The sequence below is a fragment of the Melospiza melodia genome, chromosome 17 (assembly GCF_035770615.1).
Source record: "Melospiza melodia melodia isolate bMelMel2 chromosome 17, bMelMel2.pri, whole genome shotgun sequence".
NCBI classification, from domain to species: Eukaryota; Metazoa; Chordata; class Aves; order Passeriformes; family Passerellidae; genus Melospiza; species Melospiza melodia.
The window spans coordinates 7,190,457-7,207,496 of NC_086210.1; positions in this window are offsets into that span (position 1 = coordinate 7,190,457).

Below are 17,040 nucleotides of genomic sequence, written 5' to 3' on the forward strand. Positions count from 1 at the left end.
AAGCTGGAGCAGTACAAGAAGCTTTTCCTGAAGTTGGGGCATTTGCAGGGCTTCCCTTACTGGTGCCTCTGTTGGTGTTTGATCAAGTGAGACCTCTGGGTGAAGCTTTTTCTACACTTGGGAGACTCATAGGGCGTCTCCCCAGTGTGGATGCGCCAGTGGGTGATGAGCTGGGAGTTGTGGATGAAGCCTTTCCTGCAGTCAGGGCAACGGAAGGGCTTCCCCTCTGTGTGAATCCGCTCATGCAGAAGGAGATGGAAGCTGGTGTGAAACCTTTTCTGACACTCAGAACACTCGTAAGGTTTCTCCTCAGTGTGGATGCGTTGGTGGGTGACAAGTGCGGAGCTGCAGCTGAAGCCCTTCACACACTCCAAGCACTTGTAGGGCCATTGCCCAGCATGGATCATCTGGTGGCAGATCAGGGTGCTGCTCTGCCTGAAGCTCTTCCCACACTCCAAGCACTTATAGGGCTTCTCCCCATCGTGAAGCTGCTCATGCACTACCAGCTCCAAGCTCTGGCTGAAGCTCTGTCCACCTTCCTGGCCCAGGGTGGGTCTTTCCTCCTCAGAGCAACCCGGGCTGGGTTTGGAGCCCCTCCTCCTGTAGGATCTCCAGGGCTTTTCCTCTCCATTGAAGTCTTGCGCAGTAGAGCCTCTCAAAGTGGCCTCTTCCACAAGGTTCTGCTGTGGGAATTTGTCCTCCCTGGTCTCCATCCTCAGCTTCTTGCCTGCGGGTGGAAAGGCAAAAGTCAGGATGGGATTTGCCTCTGTGTGTTCGGTTTCTCGGCTGTTTAGGTGGCCTGGAAAGGCCCAGGGTGGCCTTGGACAGCCCGGCGCTTCAAAGGACAAGGAGAGACTTCCGATCGTTTTGGTCTCGGTGTTTATTAATTGTTTATCTAAAAGATTTTCTTTCAGCCCAACAGAGGTCTGCACAGCAAGTCAGCCATGGGCACACTGAGAGCCCCCAAGTCGGTCACTTATCTTTATACCCGAAGTATACAATATTTATAATTTTTCCCCAATACCTTCTACCCTTATTAACCGGTGCACTTCTAGTAAAGACCAATCCCAAAGTGCCACCATCACCACAGAAGATGGAGGCCAAGAAGAAGAAGAAGAAGGACAGGACACGCCCCAATTCCTCCATCTTACTTCTTTAGACCACCCTGTACAGAAATCCTAAACCCTGTGTTCTACACTCTAATTAACTTATCCCTTCACCATTCACCCCAGTGAAATCCTCCCATCCTCATACAGATGTCGTCTCCTGTGTGGGATCAAAGTCCAGCCACCAGACACTTCTGGCAACATTCCAGGACTCCCGAGCCCCCCAAGGGTGTTCTTGGCTACTCTGCACCTCCATCCTGAGGTGCTGAGATCCCACATCTCCCCCTTCTGTTTGCAGCAGGAAGACCTCTTTTGCTATCCGATTCATAGCATGTTTTAAACATGCAAATATGCATGGGACGACAAGTATGAGGACTAGGAGAACTATTAAAACATAGAATCCTACCCTTAAAATTCCTCTCCAAATGGGAGAGATGTCAAAGAATTCTACCAGCTGATCGATCCATGGTCCTGTGATCTCGCCAAGCTTATTTATGCTGTCCTTTATATTTTTAATACTTTCATGTATTGACCTTGAATGATCTGAGAGATTCATGCAGCACATCCCTTCAAAATCTTCACACCCATGTCCATGAGCGAGCAATAGATAATCGATCGCCGCTCTGTTTTGAAGAGTCGCCTGCCTTACACCACTGATGTCTTTTAACATGTCATCCAATGCGACAGACACAGACCGTGCATGTTTGCTCAACCAACAACCCATGCGGTCGACTTGAGTCAAGGCTACCCCTGATGCTGCTTGAGGTGAGAAGATTGCTGTGGCAATACTCGCTTTCTTGTCCCAAGAAAATATTTTATCATTGCAATCTGCCGCATATTGTTCTATTGATCTCTTTTCTCTGCGTTTTCTCTCCCTTAACATGTTCAAATCAGGCGATAGCATTGAAATTTCCCCAATGCTGCATGGACCTCCCGTGGCATTAGCAGGAATGCCGTGCCAAATTCTGTCCCCGCAAATTGAAAACAAACCCCGTGGCAATTGCACTGGGACTTGGACCGATCCTTTGGTAGCTTTCTCTGTATATTTACACCATGCTGACGCATTCTTATAAAATTCATGAATGGGAGTCAAATCGACAGTTTTCGCCTTTGTGACATTCGGAGCCTCAAACTGCATGCAGAGTTCCATTGTCATGGACCCAAAAATCTCCAATTCCTGAGGTTCTGTAGAAGCCACAGGAAGTAGATGTGTCCAAGCACACGACTCTTTCACAGGATCTTTAATGAGCTGCGAAATGTTAACTGCGGAGTGCCCTGGAACTGGCCATTCGTCCACTGGCAATCCAACCATGCATGCTGAAAATGGTTTTCCTGGCCTCGAATGTGTCAGGCAAATGCTATCTAAATTTGCTGCCTGAGCTAAAGTCTCCCATACATTTTGCCTTGGTTGACTAATAGGTAAATTACCCCCATTGCTTACTGCAATGAATGAAAGAATGATGCACATAAGCATCATGAAACCCATAATTCCGCTTCTGCGTGAAATCATTATTCTGTTTTTCATTCAAGACCCTAGAGAAAATTCCCCCAAAGTCTTTAGCCTTTTTTTATTTTTCTTCTGAATTGTTCTGTGCAGTCTCAATCTCGACTTCCGTCTGAGTACTCGTCTCTTTGTTTCTTGGATCAACGTTCTCGTGTTCTCGCGTTCGGAATGGCTTCACGTGCCATGCCGACACCCACTTCAGACCTCCATCTGTGGAGATACAAGTGAAACCCTTGCCCCAAGTGATTAGTTCTAAAGGACCTTGTATTTGTCCTGTCTCTGGGTTTCTGATCAAGAGTAAAGGATTTTCCCTTAGCTTTGCCCGTGTGCTGTTTAAAAAATGTCTTACGATCGGTGGATTAGGTTCTGAGGATGAGCTATTTAGGAAATTCAACACATACACTGCCTTATTTAATTTCATGTGAGGTGTTGCCTCTGGCTCACCCCTTCTCTGCCTGTCCAGAAGGGATTTCAGGGTGTGATGTGTTCTTTCAATGATCACCTGACCTGTGGGCGAATGTGGAATACCAAATGTGTGTTTGACACCCCATCTTTTCAGGAATCTGTCAAGCACCCTGCCTGTATACGTTGGACCATTATCTGTTTTTATCTCCTGAGGCATACCTAACGCTGCAAATGCTTGCAGGAAATGTCGACAAGCATGGTCTGCTGTTTCGCCTGCATGTGCTGAAGCAAAGACTGCACCTGAGAATGTATCTACAGAAACATGAACATTTTTGAGCCTCCCAAAGGATGGATACTTCGTGACATCAGCCTGCCACAACTGAAGACTTTGCAGCCCCCGCGGATTGATGGCTCCAGTAGAAGAAGGTGGCTGCACAAGCTGACAGTCTGGACAAGCACTAATGATTTCCCTCGCCTGACTCTTTGTGAGACGAAAGGACTCCATTAACCCTTGCGCATTCTGATGAAAGAACGCATAACTTAATCTCGCCTGCTCAAAAATGTCCGGCAGTGTTTGCAAAATGGGCATCGTCAACCTGTCCGCCCGAGCATTCCGTTCCGCTAAAAATCCCGGAAGTGTTGTGTGCGCTCTAATGTGTGTGATAAAATACTTTCTCTCCCTGCTCTCTAGCAGTATTTTCAAGCTTGTCAGATATGAGTATAAAACCTCATTACTGACTTCTTTCAAGAGCGAACCTTCCAATCTCTTGACCACACCCGCAACATATGCGGAGTCTGTCACCAGATTGAGAGGTTGTTCAAACAACTGAAATGCTTGGACAACGGCTGCCAACTCCACAATCTGTGGAGAGCCCTGAACCATCCTCACGTCAGATTCCCAATCCCCTGTCGTTGAGTCTCTCCACGTGATCACTGACTTATGTGTCTTCCCTGAGCCATCCGTGAACACTGTGATCCCGTCCAAAGGTTCTTCGCTTATTCTTGGTTTTGCCCTATAGCATATCTGCGATTGCAGTATTCTATGTCTCGGAAAGTGGACTGTACAAGTTCCTGGGAACGCCAACAATGCGAATTCTCTTCCTGCCATTATCAGCAGCCTTGTTCTCACCTTTATGATGATTTGTGCTGCCATCTCTAAATCTGTAAGAATTGTTTTTGCGGGTCTGTGTGGTAGGAAAATCCACTCTATGATTATCAAAGAGTCCTTTTGCGATTCGTCCCATTGGAAGATCAAACCATGGAACTGTGTTTTCTTCCCCAGCACTGCCAACTGAAAAGGCAATGTTGGGACAAATCGATGTGCCTGCCTTTTCTGTATCACGTCTGCGACTTTCTCCAACTCCTTTTTTGCTTCAGACGTGAGCGTCCTGGGAGACCGAATGTCTGTGTCTCCTCTCAAAAGATCGAGCAACGCTGGGATGTCGCTGTTCGTGATTCCCAAGACCGGCCTCATCCAGTTGATTTCTCCTAAAAGCTGTTGCAGATCATGCAAACTGCTGACCTTGGTGCTAATCTCCATTTTTTGAGGTTTTATTGTTCTTTCTGAAATTTTCCACCCTAGATATTTCCAAGGTGCAACCTCTTGAATCTTCGAAATGCTAATTTCCAGACCTGCCTTTTGCACCTCTGCAATCACACAGTCATGAGCTTCTTGCAGCTCCTGTCGTGTTGATGCTGCAATGAGCAAATCATCCATGTAATGAATGATCTTCACTTTCGGAAATTTCTTCCGCGCTGGTGCCAAAGCTCGTGCCACGTACCATTGACAGATCGTCGGAGAATTTTTTAGACCCTGTGGAAGAACGACCCAATGGTACCGCTGCAGAGGTGTTTCCCTGTTGATACTCAGAACTGAAAAGGCAAATCTCGGAGCATCATCTGGATGGAGTGGAATACTGAAAAAACAATCCTTGAGGTCAATGACCACAAGCTGCCAATCTCTGGGAATCACTGAGACAGATGGAAGTCCCAACTGAAGCGGTCCCATGTCTTCTATGACTTCGTTGATCTTCCTGAGATCGTGTAACAATCTCCATTTGCCCGATAGTTTTTTCTTGATGACAAACACCGGAGAATTCCAAGGGCTGTCTGTTGGCCTGATGTGTCCCTTCTGCAATTGTTCTTGGACCAGGTCTTTCAAAGCACTCAATTTTCTCCGCTCAAGGGGCCACTGATCCACCCAAACTGGATCATCTGTTTTCCATGTCAGCTTCAGTGTGGTGAGTGCTGCAGTGACCCCTATTAAAAATCCACTTCGATCTTCACACCCCATTGTGCCAAAAGGTCCCGACCCCAGACTGTGATCGGCTTTTGGATGACAAAAGGACGAATGATCGCCGCCTTGTCTCCTGGTCCCGTGACAACGACAGAATTCTCACTGTGCAGACACAGAGATGCTCCCCCTATGCCTGAGAGAGAACCCATTGGCGCGACCAAGCTCCAACTGCATGGCCAAAAGATGTACGATATTACCGTTACATCCGCCCCTGTGTTGAGCATACCTCTGATCGCTATTGTCCTGTCCCCACAGGTCAATTGGCACGTGAGCGTGGGTCGGTCTCGACCTATGTGTTTCACCCATGTTGTATGCACTTCAACATGTTCTTTCATAGGGAAACCTTCTTCGTCGAAGATTGACATGACCTCTCCAGCTGCGTGTGGCGGCAACGCGAAAGCTCTCGCAACCACAGTGTTTTCTGGTACAGTCAATGGTGGACGAAGTGCTCTTGCCAAAACCGTTAATTCTGTATTTTTGTCCGCTGAGACGACTGTTGGATAGACAATGAGTCCAAGAATACTGCACTTATCTTGTCCAATTATCAGGAAATCTTGCTTCTTATAGGAGTCCCCGCGGATACCCGTTGGTATCTCCGCATGACTATCATCTAAGAAGCATACTAGTCTTGAAGCTGCCAGTGCACACTGTGCCCCTGGTGGGAGGAGGTCTGGGTCACTGTGGAACCGACTAAAAGTTTTGCTGAGGGCATCTGCTTGTCACTCGCTGATGACTGCCCTATCTGCTCTTGTGACACCGCCAGTACTTGTGTCTGAGCGCGCTGGCTTACGGGTGCGCTCCACTTCCCGTTTCCCGGATGCGGTAGCGGGTTTCCGTCCACGTCTGTCCGGGAATAACATTCTTTCGCTGAGTGTCTCTCTCTTCCGCACCGCACACAAACTGGCCTTTCCGCCTTCTGTGCTGGCACTGGCGTATGTGCCTGCGGACAATTTCTTTTCATGTGTGAAGCCATTTATTATAATGAAATATAGTTTTTGAGAAATAAAAGAATTAAAAGACACTTAAAAGTATATCAAGGGAATCGCAGAAGTTAATAAATAATCTAAAATACACTCACAGAAGAAACTTTGGAGTTAGAATATTTGAAGAAACAGAAGTGGAAGCCATTAAGTTGAAGTGACCTGCCAAGCCGTTAGAATCAAGCCAAGTACAACAGTAACTTCAGCCAAGCCATGGAAAAACATGCCAAAGATAACAGGAAGAAGTCCAAATTAGGAAAAGCTTAAAATTTAACTAAGGAAGACCAGGAATTCACGGAAGACCCCGCCTGCCTATGAATATGCATGTAATAAATGATGTAATCCCTGTTTAAAATTGTATAAAAACCCGCTTTTGCTGTGCATAATTTAGAAATCCATTTTGTGATTTCTCCGACGCGTCGTAATAAAATACCTCCTGCTTATCTGACTTAGACTGAGTCTCTTAAGCAGTTATTCTCGCCTTTTGGGGCAAAATTCGGCATCATGTGGCCAAACTCCCCACATTTGTAGCACTGTCCTCTTGGGGGGTTGTTCCTTTTCTGCATCGTCGCAAGAACTTTGTTGATGTTCTCGTCCTGCTGTTGCAGTATTTTTTTGAGCATCTTTTCCAGTGTCTTGTTCTCTGTTTGCCTTTCTGAATGTCCCTTTAACTGTTCTTCCCATTCCTCTCTTAATTCACTCTTCACGATTGATGCGACATGCTGAGGTGTCCCCACCTTGCTGCATGCCTCCACCATCTCTGCCAAGGATGGCCATCCTGGCATGGCGCTAATCACCCGTTGACAATCCGGGTTGGCATTGCCGAAAGCTAAGCTCTCCAAGAGAGGCCCCTTCGCTTCTTTGATCGTCACCTGTCGATCCACGGCTTGCATGAGTCGATCGATGAACGACATGAATGGTTCTGTGGGACCTTGCCTGATGCAAGAGAACGGAACATCCGGAGCTCCTGTTTGTGTAATTTGCATGATTGCCATTCGTGCTGCTTCTTTGATGTCGCTTAACACTCTTCGTGGAAGCCGCGCTGCTTGTTCCCCTGGGTTGTCATCTGGAGGATCTCCTGCTAACTGCCCTTCTGTGAGGTTCGCGTTTGGCCCACCTTGATATCTATTCCGCAATTCAGAAAGATATTTTCTCCACCTTTTTTCCCAGATGAGACTCTGTGTGTCAGTGAGAATCATTGCCGCAATACTTCGAATATCATATGGTGTGAGTCATACGTAGTGAATGTCCCTCTTAGTAGCTGTTTGAAGTATTGTGAGTTCAGCCCAAAAGTTTGAGCCGCCTTCCCTAAGTCTTTGAGTGCCTCATGACCCATCCTTTCCCACCTTGGATTCTGTCCCTGGGCATCATATGTCACCGGCATTGTCAAATCTCCTGATCCCGGAAATAAATGCTTTTCCTTTGCCAACGCTTTTCTGATTCGCTTCCAATCCATCGTCTTCACCGGCTCTTGAAATTCCTCTTCTTGAGACTCTGTTGGGATTTGCATGAATAATGGTGTTGTGGATGTCATCGGTGATTCATCGTATCTCATTTTTTGCCTTGAGGTTTTTGGCCTCGCTCCTAAATCTGAAAAGGAAACTCGAGGATCCTGTTGATATTTCTTTTTTGCTGTATCAAATGAATGCAAGAAGCTTTTTGCTGCTTCTGCTGCTGACAGCATCCATGTCGGAACACCTTCCGATGCTGTGATCCTTATGACATCTTCTCCTTGAAGCTGTGCTTCATCTGAACTTTCATCATCTTCATGAAATCCCGAAGTCGATGGATAATCCCTTTGTTGTGTTCACATTGTCTTCTTTGAAGTGCTTTTCCTTTTGTATAATGTTGGGAAAAAATGCTGCATTGTTGCAGTCTTGCCACGAGATGGCGCTGTGGCTCCACCGAACAGATCCGGCATGTCGTGCACTTCTGTTCTCCCCCCACTAGGTGGCGCTGTCACCGGCCTCCCCAGCTCAGATGACGGAATGAGCTTGACTGCTCTTCCTCTTCCAGTCGACGGCCGTGTCTTCTGCCTGGCTTTTAATTCAGCTGAAACTGGAGCTCAAACACCAGAATGTCTCCCTTGAAGGGATGAGCCTTGGACTCCAAGGGTTTCAACTAAAGGTACCAAGTCTGGAGAGGGTGTGGAGCCCCTGGACGTAGAATCCCAAGCACGGCCCCTCCTCACCCGAGACGTCACAGGGGACCTGGCCCACCCCCACCCGCGTTCTGCTCTCCATGCATGAGTGCTCTCCGAGCCGCTCCCTGTCTCTCCTGAGCTGACGTCACTCTCTCCCCCTTGTTCCACCTCCGAAGTCTCCTCCCCTCGGTCTGTCCCTGACTCTGTCTCCTCCTCCTCTGACGCTGTGTCCACTCCTCCCACCGGTGTGTACAACCTGGCCCCCGCCGGCCCCCGGGCCCGCTCCGCGATCCCAGCCGACCTCTGTGCCGGGTCTGATGTCACAACCGCACGCCTCCTGCGTCTCTCTACGGTGGCCCTTTGGGGCTGCGCAGTTTCCCCCAATGCGCCGCCCGTGCCTAACGCTCACGCGCTGGTTTGTGACTCCCCCTCCGGGTTTTTGCGAGTTTTGCCTGCCGCGCGCATTTCTGCTACCCTGCTGGCCGGGGCGGCCGCCGCCCCCGGCGTTGCGCTGACAAAAGCCACACCGGAACTCGTGTCTCCCGTTATCTCTTCAATCGCACCCTCCGCCTGCACTGCCGCAGCCTGGCCGCCCTGCTCTGCCGTCGCGCCGCCGTGAGTAACCGCCCCTCCTGATCCCTTTTCTCCCCCCTGCATCCCCCCTTCCGATCCTGACTGCCCTGTACTCTCCGGGGTTTCAGGATGCTTTAGGAGTTTCCTGGGGTTTCTGGGTCTTGGGACCGGAGGTTTTAATACTATTTCCTGCTCCCTTTCCTCGGGAGCCCTTTCCCCCTGGCTGCTTGAGGCCAGAGCTAATTTTTTCTCAGAGCTTTGCTCCCCCCCTCCTTCTGAGGGTCCCGCCAGTCTTTTCGACTGCACTGAAATGCCTTCTAGCATTATTCTTGCTGGTGAGAGCAGCTTTAACGCTGTCTCATCTTTTTGCGTTGCTAAGATATATAAACGTCTGTTAATTTCCTGCCAAAACCCCACTTTGAATAGCAGGCAAGTTTCTGCAAGTGGATAATTGAGCCTCACCCACAATAATAACTGTTTTAATTCTTTCTTTGGGATGCCTTCAGTGTATGATTCAGCCATGCCTTGTAAGGAGGAGAAAATTTCCCGCTGTTCCTGGGAGAGTGTGCCCCCCATGTTCTTATTTTTGACCTTCTCACCGAATCTGTCGTCAGAGCTGTCCGAAGGCTCCCGGTCTCCGTCCAGCAGGTCACAGGAGAAGGATCCAGAGGCGCCTTTCTGGTTCCGATCTGGGCTGCTCTGCTATGAACTTTCTTCGGCAGAAGCTGAGAGATGTAATTCTCAGTGACTGCTGTTTTTTTGCAGACTCTCCTGGCCGTTTTTTTTTTTTTTCTTCTTTCTTCAGGCTTCTCTCCTCAGGAGTTATCAGTGCTCTCCTGGGAACTCGTCCTATGCCGGAGCTGCCCTCTTGGCTCTTCAGCTCTTCAGCTCTTCAGCTCTTCAGGGCTGATCCCCCCCCGAAAGGTTGGTGGGGAATAGCCCACACAGCGAACGCCACTTGTCGGTTTCTCGGCTGTTTCAAAGACCTGGAAAGGCCCGGGGTGGCCTTGGACAGCCTGCGCTTCAAAGGTCGAGAAGAGGCTTCAGGGTTTTTCTCGGTCTCGGTGTTTATTAGTTGTTTATCTAAAAGATTTTCTCTCAGCCCAATAGAGGTCTGCACAGCAAGCCAGCCATGAGCACACTGAGAGCCCCCAGGGCGGTAATCTATCTTTATACTCAAAATTACGTGTACAATATTTATCATTTTTCCCCAATACCTTTTACCCTTATTAACCAGTGCACTTTTAGTAATAACCAATCCCAAAGTGCCAACATCACCACAGAAGATGGAGGCCAAGAAGAAGAAGAAGAAGAACAGGACAAGCCCAAATTCCTCCATCTTACTTCTTTAGACCCCCCTGTACAGAAATCTTAAACCCTGTGTTTCACACTAATTAACTTATCCCTTCACCATTCACCCCAGTGAAATCCTCCCATCCTCATACAGGTGTTGTCTCCTGTGTAGGATCAAAGTCCAGCCACCAGACACTTCTGGCAACATTCCAGGACTTCCGAGCCCCCCAAGGGTGTTCTCAGTCACTCTGCACATCAGTCCTGAGGTGCTGAGATCCCACACCTCTCCTCGCAAACCCTGGCTCTGGCCCTGTAATTTCTGTACTCGGTGGTGCCTCCAGCCCTGAACCCCCTTATCTACAGCCTGAGGAACCAGGAACTCAAGGCTGCAGTGTGGAGACTGATGACTGGATGGTTTCAAAAACATTAAACTGTTTTTGAAACCAGTCTGCTGGTCAATTTCTGCAAATCACTTTGTATTAAAAGTCATCTTGACACTTCTTGCTAATTTCATTTTGAGGGGTGTTTTCCTTTGTTTTACTTGTTTTCATATTGTCCACAAATAAATGCCAATGTTTGTGCCATTTCTCATTATTTTCTCTCCACCTTCCTTATGCCCACAGACTGTGTAAATGAGGTGCTGCATTCTTGGTGGCTTTAAAGGAACTAAAGAATCTCCCAACAAAGTTTTCTGCAGAGATGCCCTTTTGTTGTATTCCCTGGAGTTGCAGCAGCAATGTCTGTGTGCAGAGCTAGGGGCCGATCAGTGCTGGCCCAGCAGCTGTGCCCAGCAGCAGCAGCACTTGGTGTTGTCAGTGCTGCTGCCATGGCCCTAACCCACTGCACTGGTGGCCCTGGTGTTGCTGTAGGGCCTGAATGATCTCAGGGCCAGGCACAGCCCTGGGGGTGGCAGTGCCGGGGCTGCAGCAGGGACAGGCCATGGGCACTGCTGGGGCTCCAGGCTCCTTGCCCAGGCTCATTCAAGAACACAGCCAGGCCAATGCTCAGCACACAAAAACCCCGTGACCAGCCCCAGGCTGGGGGCAAACAGCATGGCTGGGGCTCTGCTAGGGCCCTAGGGGAGGTGAGAAGGAGCAGCAGAGCAGGGGCTGATCCATCCCGAGTGCACTGCACAGCCCAGGGCAGGATCCCAGAGCATCCTCATGGAGCTGCCAACAACATCCCCCCTCTGCAGCCCTGGCCTCTCCCCCAGCTCACACAGGTGTCCCATCCTTGCAGGCACAGACACGGCAGCACTGGCTCAGCAGCCCCTGTTTGCATTGCACAGAGCAGGGGGAGCACCCCCATGCTGTTGGTGTGGGGACATGAACCTGAGGGAGCACAAATGCCATCAGCCCCTGGGGCCAGCAAGGGCTGGGGAACAGCAGGAAAACAACTCAGCTTTGTCCTGGCCTCTGCAGTCAGACAGAAAGTTTGTTCCCATCAGCTGGGAGTTTCCTGTCCCACTGCAGATGCTGTTGCTCAGAGCCAGGGCTGCTTGGCAGCCACCCCCAGACTGCCCTGAGCATTTCCTTAGCTTCACCTTTGCTTTCTTTACTCTTCCCTGTGTTGCCTTCTAGATCAAGGCAGGCAACCTGGTTCTGAGGTACAGCTCGACAGCCCTCTCTCTAGGGCCGTTCGGGCCAATGACATACGCAGACACCAATGTGGTGGACGGTCAAAAGGCATTTATTACTTCTTCTCATGGGGTCTTATAGTCTTAGGGGTCTCTACGTCAAAAAGGGGTTTGTCCTTCTTACCTATGGTTAGTAGGGAATGGAAAAGTACTGGGTAAGGGATGGAAAGTTACTGGCTTCTGTGGGGCAACATTCCTATTGGTAGTGGGACCACATTCCTATGTTAATTTCTTATCTATGAGTACCTGAGGGTCTTATCTATGGGGAACCGAGGGTCCTGGCTTTCCGTGACATCGCGAAATCTTCCGCAGCGCCTCTTCCCTCGCTACCACATCTCCCCCCTCCTTTGCACAAATGAATGAGGTAGTCGTGTACATAGATACTGAATTGAGGTATGAAGTTGTAACTTGACATGGGAAAGGGATTTTGGGAAACCTGAGTAAGCTTTTGCCAGACAAGTTTGGAAAATCTTGTGACTGGCAGTGTTCTTTAGTTGAATTCCCTGGTTGAATTCACAGCAACTGTCGTCGCCCTATGAACAGGATGTTGGTCCGTTCCAGGCGGCTCTGAACGAACGAGACCAACTTGTTCAGCAGGCACGGTCCGAAGGTGATTGTTAGAAACAGCATCGCCAATGGACCTATCAGGGCAGAAATCAGAGTTGTTAGCCAAGGTGATTGATTGAACCAGGATTCGTACCAGCTCTGTTGGGCTTCCCTGTCTTTCTGTCTCTGAGCCAGTCTGTTCCGGAGTTCTGCCATGGAGTCTCTCACGACTGCCGTGTGGTCTGCATAGAAACAGCACTCTTCTTTCAAGGTGGCACACAGGCCCCCTTGCTGCATGAACAGGAGGTCCAGGCCCTGCCTGTTCTGCAAGACCACTTCTGAGAGTGAGGAGACTGACTTCTCTAGATAGGAGATGGATTTCTCGATCCTCTGCAGGTCCTCGTCAATCGTTGCCTGCAGTTGGGACAGTCCTTGGTGCTGGGTCGCTAGGGCTGAGACACCCGTGGCCGTTCCTGCTGCTTCCAGGCCGAGCAGCATTGCGATAGTTATACCTGTCATTATTTCTCTTTTGTGGATCCGGCTGGGTCCCTCAAGAAGATGGTACATCTCTTCGTCTGAGTGGTACAAGACCCTAGGAACAATCAGAACTTGGACACAGAAGTCGTTAGAGTCATTGAATTTGGGAAGGAACACACAAGGACTCACTCCGGATCGCTGGCAAACCCACATCCCCGATGCGGATGGGACTGCCCACTTATTGTTTTTCCTGTTCAGCCTGCCAATTTTGGTGCAGATGTTACCTCCCCGCTTAGCTAGGGTTGAATTGCCAAAGCATCTGCCTCGGCCTGTGACTTGACTCAGGGTGATTCCTTTGTGAGGGGTGTCCCATCTGCACTGGTGAGGGGCGTCGGCTGAGGAATAACTGAAGGGAGTGTTTAAAGCGACTCCTTCGTAAAAGGGGGGTTTGACATGGTAACAAAGCCAGCAGGATTCGGTTAGGTTAGGGTTGGATTCGTTCAGGGATACAAAGGTAGCCTCTAACATACGAAGGATTGGGTCTGCGTCTGACTTGGTTAAGCGACTCATCTGAAAGGTTTCCACTTGACCGGTCGGGACATTTCTGCCCCCTGTGGGTAAGGTTTTGGGGTAGGTTATGTTTCTCTCTTTCGGCGCGCTTTTAATCACTTTGTTGGGTCCAACTGCTCGATGTGCTGACGGCTGGAGCCTGATAATTTGCACGTTCACCCTCTCTTTTGACACTTGAAGGACCACTGTCCTCGTTCTGCCTGTGGCCCAGCTAGGGTGATCTGGCTGCAAGACCGTCATGTTGTAATCAGTGCATGCCCGAAAGTTAGGGATTTTAATTTGGTTTCGATGGGGGTTTTCGCGAATGAAGAAGGGTATTCTGCAGCCGATGGGTGCCCAGGTGAACTGCAAGAATTTGTCTGGCTCTTGTGGATCCCACCCAGGCCCCGACGGTCTGGCATCTGTGACAAGGGTTTCGCAGCCCCAGTGCCCACAATATCCCCACCCTGGGTGATTGCAGTAGCTTTTCCCAGGGTTTGAAGCTGGGCATCAGTAAGATAGGTACGAGTGTTTGACGTGTAGGGAATAGGGGTTTACCCTTGGCTGTCCTGGAAACAGGTCGGTGATGCGGAGCACGAAGGATGGAGTGTTCGGTGTGGTGATTTCTCTGAGTGCTTTGCCACTACCAAGGTGTCACATGACCCACCTGAAGGGCTGATAGGGGTAGTGATCTGGGCAGGCTTGCCCTCTGGCGACAAGCCCCAACAGCAAAATCACACAGAAACACCCTTGGTGCTTGGGTCTCACTCGTGCGGGTCTCTCGGGTGCTGCCTGACGGCTTGGTGGTCGGTCACTTTCATCTGGAACCGGAATGTACGCATCACGAGGACGTCCCACGAGCAGGTCCTGTAAACAAAGACTGGCAATTCTCGTCAGTCTCATTCTGCTCGCTATGAAGGTCCGGTTTAATCGACTTAAGTGGACACCACCTGATTTTGCCATCCTTTTTGACAGCCGCGTACCCTCTCCCCGTGAGCATCAGCCTCCAACCCCGTTCCCACTCGCCTAGCTCGTTTCTGATTACCACCTGTGGGCCCTCTTCTAGCGCTCGAGTGGCCCAGTGTTTTTGGACGGGACTGTTTGTTTCATCTCCCCTAGGGAATTGATTCAGTGCCAGCAAAGCAGTTGCCAGCATACGTGCCTGATCTCCTGGGGGAATGGCATTGGCAAAGCCCTCTGCTTTTGCCAACACTTCTAGCTTGGTTTTCAGGGTTTGGTTTGCTCTCTCAACTATGGCCGGCCTGGTACGGTTGTATGGGATGCCTTGCACTAACATGATGCCCCATTTCTCAGCGAATTCCTGTACTTGTTTAGAGATGAAATTGGAGCCATTGTCCGTTTTGACCTGCTTGGGGATACCAAGCCAAGCCATGGCTGTCAGCCAGTGCTGAATTGTGTTTTTGGAGTAGGTTTTGGGGTGCTGTGTGGCTATGATCGTCCCGCTATAAGTGTCTACTGTCATTGCAAGCCATGCTCGGGGCTTCATCAGTTCGCACCAGGTGAAGTCCGACTGCCAGATTTCTGAGGGCTTGAGACCTCTCGGGTTGGCCTCGTAGGTCCAAAGGGGTACTTCTGGCAGTAAGGGCAAGTGGCTACCACGTGTTTCGCGTCCGCCGTCGGGATTCCGCATCTCTTCGCCAGTGCTTTGACTCCGATGTGGAGCGACTCGTGCAGTTGACGAGCTCTTTGCAAGGTCCAAGCGCCTTTTGCTGCGGCGTCCGCTTTATCGTTGCCGGTCTGGAAGTAACCTTTGACTGGGTCTTGGCTGTTGATGTGGATGACTGACACGGTGCCCTGTCGCGAGGACAGTGCTTCTTCCAGCATTAGGGCTGCTGCTGATGTCGACACTCCTGGTCCTGCCATGGCTAGGCAGAGCCTTGCCACGAATATAGAGTCCGCTACGATGTTGAGGTGTTCGTCTTGGAAGAGTCCGCACGCCAAAACCACTGCTGCTGCCTCCAGCTGTTGCACTGACAGTGTGGGGTCACACGCTTTGACGCAGTGCCATTGCTCTCCCGCCTGCCACACTGCTGCTGCGGTTGAAGTCGTGGAGGAAGCGTCTGTGAAGACCGTTGGTCCCGGCTGTGGTCTGTCCTTGACCTTCGGTGGCACGTCCATGTCGACTACGGTCAGCAGCTTAGTCCAGGGTGGCTTGGAGGAGTAGGAGATTTCTCCTCCGAAACCGGAGAGAGCAAGGGCCAGGTACTCTGATATTGTGGCTGACTCCGTGGTCGGCTGCTTGCGAAACGGAAGGTGGATGCTTGTCGGCTCTGTCCCTAGGTGTTTCAAGGCGAGTCTCCTGCCTTTCATGATGAGACTGGCGATGCATTCGATTCCTGGGGAAAATGCACGAGCGGGTCTTCCGAGGACCACCCATTGGATTGGTCGGGCCTTTTCAGCGAGTCCTTGAGCCAGTGCTCCCACTCCCCCCTTCGGTGTAAAGTGGATGTACAGGTCCAGTGGCATGGCTGGGTTCCACCTGGCAAGCGTGCCAGTGGACATCTGGTTTTCGATGAAGTCAAGGGAGCTCGTTGCCTGCGGCGTCAGCTCCTTGGGATCCCAGGGGTTCTTCCCTTTCAGGAGGTCATACAGAGGGTTGATTCCTACTCCCAGGAAGGTCACGCAGGGTCCTCTCTTGATCTTTGCGCTCGCGATCTCGAAGCCGTTGGCCTGAAGGGTCTCTGTGATTGTGGTCACCAGGTCATCTACTTGGCTTGTCGATGGTGCTGCGACCAGGATGTCGTCCATGTACTGGATGATGGTTGCGGTGGGATTGCAGTGTCGGACTGGCGTCAGTGCTTTGTCCACAGTGATCTGGCATATGGTCGGACTGTCGACTAGGCATTGTGGAAGCACTCTCCATTGGAAGCGAAGGTTGAGCCGCTCGCCGTTCCGAAACGCCACAGAAAAGGCAAATCGTTCTCTGTCCTCAGGGTGCAGGGGTATTGAAAAGAAGCAGTCCTTGATCTCCAGTACTGAGCATGGCTGCCCTGTGGGGATGGCTGAGTTCGCAGGTAGCAGTGTCTGGACTGGACCCAGGGGTCGGATCGTCTTGTTCACTTCTCTCAGGTCGTGGACGAGACGGTAGCCTTCTCCGGACCTCTTGGGGATCACGAATACAGGGGTGTTCCATGGGCTGGTGGAGGGTTCTATGTGACCCTTTTGCAGTTCGCGGTCGACCAGTTCCAGCAAGGCTGCCATTCGAGGCTCTGTCAGGGGCCACTGCTCAACCCATACAGGGTCTGATGATTTCCAAGTCAATTTGATTGGCAGCGGGGGGTGCACGGCAGTGGCCCTCAGGATAAATTTGTAATCCGAAATCCTAGCAAGGAAAGAACATCCCTTCCCAACAGGGGTGGAGAATTTTGCAAAATGTAGGGGTAGATTGCTACTGTCTGTTCTGGTCCCTTTTTCGTGTGAAGTGTTATAGCCACCAGCTGGGTGCTTTTCCATGCCCAGGACTGCCCCCCCACTCCATTCACTGGAGGGACTTCTTTGATTTGCCAATGTC